Source organism: Mobula birostris, unplaced genomic scaffold (genome assembly GCF_030028105.1).
Source record: "Mobula birostris isolate sMobBir1 unplaced genomic scaffold, sMobBir1.hap1 scaffold_388, whole genome shotgun sequence".
Taxonomy (NCBI): domain Eukaryota; kingdom Metazoa; phylum Chordata; class Chondrichthyes; order Myliobatiformes; family Myliobatidae; genus Mobula; species Mobula birostris.
The window spans coordinates 170,853-177,146 of NW_027276964.1; positions in this window are offsets into that span (position 1 = coordinate 170,853).

Consider the following 6,294-nt stretch of genomic DNA (forward strand, 5'->3'; position numbering starts at 1 on the left):
GACCATGGGTAAGTGTGAGTCATGGACACAGCTCGGCCCATCACAGAAACCAGCCAGCATAATTGAAGGGCACATTCATCCCAGACATTCTCTCCTCTCTTGCCCCCCCCCCACCACCCCCAACCATCAGGTAGAAGATACAAACGCCTTGAAGGCATGTACCACCAGGTTGAAGGACAGTTTCTATCCTATGTCCTGTACAATAGATGGACTATTAAGTCCATTAACGTCCATTAAATGAAGGACTGGGAATTCTCTGTGAGCCCAACAGGCCAAAAGTCCTCCTTCCACCTGACAAGTAAATATGACACCACCAAATTCAGCACCAGTTCCCGTGTCTCCTCATTCCCCCTGCCCCTTTAGACACTTTGTATAAAACTTTAAACTCTTTAAATCTGGGACATCACCAACCATTCTAATGAACATCTGCAGATACCCTGTTGAAAGCGTCCTGATCGGCTGTATTCCGGCCTGGTACGCTGACCGGCTAGCCGTGTCGCAGCCTGGTACAGCAATTCCAACACAACACAAGAACATGAGAGCTGCAGGGTGTGGTGGACACAGGCATTGCCCTCCTGACCACTGACAGCATCTGCAGGACTGGATTAGGTTAGATTTGCTTTATTTATCACACATACATTGCAGTACTCAGTGAAATAGTTCATTTGCATCCAATCAAATCAGCGAGGAGAAGATCCCCCCCCATCCGGGCCAGGCCATCTTCTCACAGCTCCCATTGGGCAGGAGGTACAGAAGCCTGAAGTCCCACACCACCGGGTTCAGGAACAGCGACTTCCCTTCAACCGTTCGGTTCTTGAACCGACCAGCACAACCCCAATCACCATCTCAGTAACCTAACACTGCGGACCAACTCTTACACAAGGTGTGGAACCTGGACCTCTGTACCTCCCTCTGCAACTGGATCCTTGACTTCCTAACCAGAAGACCACAATCTGTACAGATTGGTGATAACATCTCCTCCTCGCTGACAATCAACACTGGCGCACCTCAGGGTGTGTCCTTAGCCCAGTGCTCTACTCTCTCTATACTCATGACTGTGTGACTAGGCATAGCTCAAACACATTGATAAATTTGCTGAAGATACAACCATTGTTGGTAGAATCTCAGGTGGAGATGAGAGGACGTACGGGAGCGAGATATGCCAACTAGTGGAGTGGTGTCACAGCAACAACCTGACATTCTATGTCAGTAAGACGAAAGAGCTGATTGTGAACTTCAGGAAGGGTAGAACAAACGAACACATACCAATCCTCATAGAGGGATCAGATGTGGAGAGAGTGAGCAGCTTCAGGTTCCTGGGTGTCAAGATCTCTGAGGATCTAACCTGGTCCCAACAGTGACACAGCTGTAAAGATGGCAAGACAGTGGCTATATTTCACTAGGAGTTTGAGGAGATTTGGTTTGTCAACTAAAACACTCGAAATCCTCTACAAATACCCCGTGGAGAGCATTCTGACTGGCTGCATCACCGTCTGGTATGAGGGGGCTACCACACAGGACCGAAGTAAGTTGCAGAAAGTTGTAAAGTTAGTCAGCTCCATCTTGGATACTAACTTCTGTAGAATCCGAGACATCTTCAGGGAGTGGTGCCTCAAAAAGGTATCGTCCATTATTAAGGACCCGCATCACTCAGGACATGCCCTCTTCTCATTGTTACCATTGGGAAGGAGGATCAGTAGCTGAAGGCACACATTCAGTGATTCAGGAACAGCTTCTTCCCCTCTGATTTCTGAATGGACACTGAACCCATGAACATTACCTCGCTACTTTTTTTGTTTCTGTTACTTGGCACCAATTATTTTACCTTAACTATCTAATAGACACATATATACTTGCTGTAATTCAGTTTTTGTCTCTATATTTATTTATCATTGTACTGTTGCCATGAAGTTAACAAATTCCATGCCATATGCTGGTGATATTAAACCTGATTCTGATTACGTTACCAAGGACTTGTTTTTTTGCACTCGTCTTTTGGCACTAATATTGTATTTTGCACAATCTTGTATTCTCTTCACTTCAAAAAAGGTGTGTGTTTAATTTATGTAACACATACAAAAAAATGCTGGTGAACATAGCAGGCCAGGCAGCATCTCTAGGAAGAGGTGCAGTCGACGTTAGATCCTTCGTCAGGACTAACTGAAGGAAGAGTGAGTAAGAGATTTGAAAGTGGGAGAGGGAGGGGGAGATCAAAATGACAGGAGAAGACAGGAGGGGGAGGGATGGAGCCAAGAGCTGGACAGGTGATTGGCAAAAGGGATACGAGAGGATCATGGGACAGGAGGCCCAGGGAGAAAGACAAGGGGGGGGGGGAAACCCAGAGGATGGACAAGGGGTATAGTGAGAGGGATAGAGGGAGAAAAAGGAGAGAGAGAAAGAATGTGTGTATATAAATAAGTAACAGATGGGGTACGAGAGGGAGGTGGGGCATTAGCGGAAGTTTGAGAAGTCAGTGTTCATGCCATCAGGTTGGAGGCTACCCAGACGGAATATAAGGTGTTGTTCCTCCAACCTGAGTGTGGCTTCATCTTTACAGTAGAGGAGGCCGTGGATAGACATATCAGAATGGGAATGGGATGTGGAATTAAAATGTGTGGCCACTGGGAGATCCTGCTTTCTCTGGCGGACAGAGCGTAGGTGTTCAGCAAAACGATCTCCCAGTCTGCGTCGGGTCTCGCCAATATATAGAAGGCCACATCGGGAGCACCGACGCAGTATATCACCTCAGCCGACTCACAGGTGAAGTGTCGCCTCACCTGGAAGGACTGTCTGGGGGCCCTGAATGGTGGTAAGGGAGGAAGTGTAAGGGCATGTGTAGCACTTGTTCTGCTTACAAGGATAAGTGCCAGGATGGAGATCAGTGGGAAGGGATGGGAGGGGACAAATGGACAAGGGAGTCGCGTAGGGAGCGATCCCTGCGGAAAGCGGGGGAGGGGTGGAGGGAAAGATGTGCTTAGTGGTGGGATCCCGTTGGAGGTGCGGGAAGTTACGGAGAATAATATGTTGGACCCGGGAGGCTGATGGGGTGGTAGGTGAGGACAAGGGGAACCCTGTTCCTAGTGGGGTGGTGGGAGGATGGGGTGAGAGCAGATGTGCGTGAAATGGGGGAGATGTGTTTGAGAGCAGAGTTGATAGTGGAGGAAGGGAAGCCCCTTTCTTTAAAAAGGGAGGACATCTCCCTTGTCCTGGAATGAAAAGCCTCATCCTGAGAGCAGATGCGGCAGAGACGGAGGAATTGCGAGAAGGGGATGGCGTTTTTGCAAGAGACGGGGTGAGAAGAGGAATAGTCCAGATAGCTGTGAGAGTCAGTAGGCTTATAGTAGACATCAGTAGATAAGCTGTCTCCAGAGATAGAGACAGAAAGATCTAGAAAGGGGAAGGAGGTGTCGGAAAAGGACCAGGTAAACTTGAGGGGCAGGGTGAAAGTTGGAGACAAAGTTAATGAAGTCAACGAGCTCAGCATGCGTGCAGGCTTCATTAACTTTGCCTCCAACTTTCACCCTGCCCTCAAGTTTACCTGGTCCATTTCCGACACCTCCTTTCCCTTTCTAGATCTTTCTGTCTCTATCTCTGGAGACAGCTTATCTACTGATGTCTACTATAAGTCTACTGACTCTCACAGCTATCTGGACTATTCCTCTTCTCACCCCGTCTCTTGCAAAAATGCCATCCCCTTCTCACAATTCCTCCATCTCCACTGCATCTGCTCTTCTCCTATCATTTTGGATCGCCCCCCCCCACCCACCCCCACTTTCAAATCTCTTACTATCTCTTCTTTCAGTTAGTCCTGACGAAGGGTCTCGGCCCAAAACGTTGACTGTACCTCTTCCTAGAGATGCTGCCTGGCCTGCTGCGTTCACCAGCAACTTTGATGTGTGTTACCTCAGAGTTTTCAGTCTAGTCTGGAGTCCTCCCTCCTTCCTCTCTTCCGGCTATGGTGATGCACCTTCATCCGCTTAAAGGTGCCGTACCTGCCTGCTTGAGAATTGAGTCTGCCATGTCCTTCAGAAGATGGTGAAATTGCTAGTTCATTAAGACAGTTCAAAGCTACGTTGCTAAAGGGAAATTACAGGCTGCAGGTTGCAGTGAGAGAAGTTCAGCAGGGTATATTTAGAAGTTTTGTAAGCAGCCCACAATACGTCTCCATAGTTCACCATCTTCCCCCCACCCACCTGGTCTCGTCTATCACCTTCCTTCCCCTCCCCCACCTTCTTATTTTGGCTTCTTCCCACTTCCTTTCCAGTCCTGAGGAAGGGTCTCAGCCCAAAATGTCAACTATTTATTCACTTCCACAGATGCTGCCTGACCACTGAATTTTTCCAGCATTTTATGTGGGTTGCTCTTGATTTCCAGTGTCTGCAGAATATCATGTATTTAAAACTATATCCCACCTGCCTGCGCATGGTCCGCATCCCACTATTCCCGTCTTCTTTACGTAGCTGCCTGAAACACCTCCATCACCAACCCTGCAGCACATTATTGGTACCCTCCACTCTCTGTGCGGGAGAAGACCTGCCTCACACATCTCCTTTAAACTTTCCTCACCTCACCTTAAATTAATGCCCTCTGATGATAGACATTTCCACCCTGGGAGAACGTCTGTCCACCCTGGGAGAACGTCTGTCCACCCTGGGAGAACGTCTGTCTACCCTGGGAGAACGTCTGTCCACCCTGGGAGAACGTCTGTCTACCCGCCCTATGCCTCATAATCTTATAAACCTCTATCCTGGTTTCCCCTCAGCCTCCGCCGCTGCAGAGAAAACAGCCCCAGTTTGTCCAGCCTCTCCTTACAGCTCATGCCCTCTAACCCAGGCAGCATCCTGGTGAGCCTCTCTTACTCCCTCTCCACATCCTTCCTGTAGTGGGGCGACCAGAACTCCCGATGTGCCATAGCCAGTTGCCACATGACTCTTCTGCTCAATGTCTCTAGTGATGAAGGCAACCTCACACTCATTGTCAGCAAGACCGGTGAATTGATTGTGCATTTCAGAAGAGGAAGTTGGGGGAATACACACCAGTCCTCATTCGGGGATGAGTGGGGGAAAGAGTGAGGTGTCAAAACTCAAAGGATCTCTGCTGACGCAACACATTGATGCAAGCATGAAGAAAGCACTCTGACGACTCTACTTCACTTGCAGTTTGAGGGGATTTGGCACGTCACCAAAGACTCTAGCAAATTCCTACAGGTGTACCGTGGAGAGCATCACAGCCTGGTGTGGATCTCCAACGCTGAGGATCACAAGAGGCTGCAGAGGATTGTAGATTCAGTCAGCTCCGTCACGGGCTCAACCCCTTCCCACCGTTGAGGACATCTCTAAAGGTTGGCGCCTCGAGAAAGTGGTGCTCACCACCATCTAGGACACGCTGCCTTCTTGTTACTACCTTAGGAGGAGGTGCAGGAGCCTGAAGACTCTCACTCAGCAATTCAAGAATAGCTTTTCCTATTCTGCATGAGATTTTTGAATGGTCTACGAACTCATGAATACTCTATTGTGTTCCCTTCTTTAGCATATCCATCTATTTTGGTAACAAAGAGTAATTTCATGTTTTGCTCAGTACTGCTGTCAGCAATGATAAACCTGATTCTGACAACTATATCTATTTGTGTTGCCACTGTCGGGCGTTGTGGAGATCTGTAGAGGCTGGAATTCTATATTAACAAAGAGCAGAGAACGTGGGGATTTATCATCAGGTCAGGCAGCATCTGTGTAGGGAGCATCAGAGATGCTTTGCAATATTTATTTATTTTTGTACCTCATGGTAATTTTATGTATTGCACTGCACTGCAGCCCTAAACAACAAATTTGACGATATGTCAGTGATAATAAACTTGATTCTTTAGATGGCTTCATCAGAAGTGGAGAAGACAAAAAGGTCTTTCAACCAGAATGTAGGGCAGGGATGAGACAAGCTCAATAAGTCTCTCATGTATAAAGACTCTCTCTCTCACGTTCACATGTTTTACAGCCAGAGAGTCATACAGTACAGAATGAGACTTAATATTAAACTTTGGTCCAACTTTGAGTACAACAGGAGGAATTCTGCAGATGCTGGAAATTCAAGCAACACACGTCAACGTTGCTGGTGAACGCAGCAGGCCAAGCAGCATCTCTAGGAAGAGGTACAGTCGACGTTTCGGGCCGAGACCCTTCGTCAGGCGGTGCTGCCTGGCCTGCTGCGTTCATTAGCAACTTTGATCTGCGTTGCTTGAGTACAACACCCTTTCTGCGGGCTCAGGACTACAACTCCCGGCATGCGTGGCGGGGGACGGCG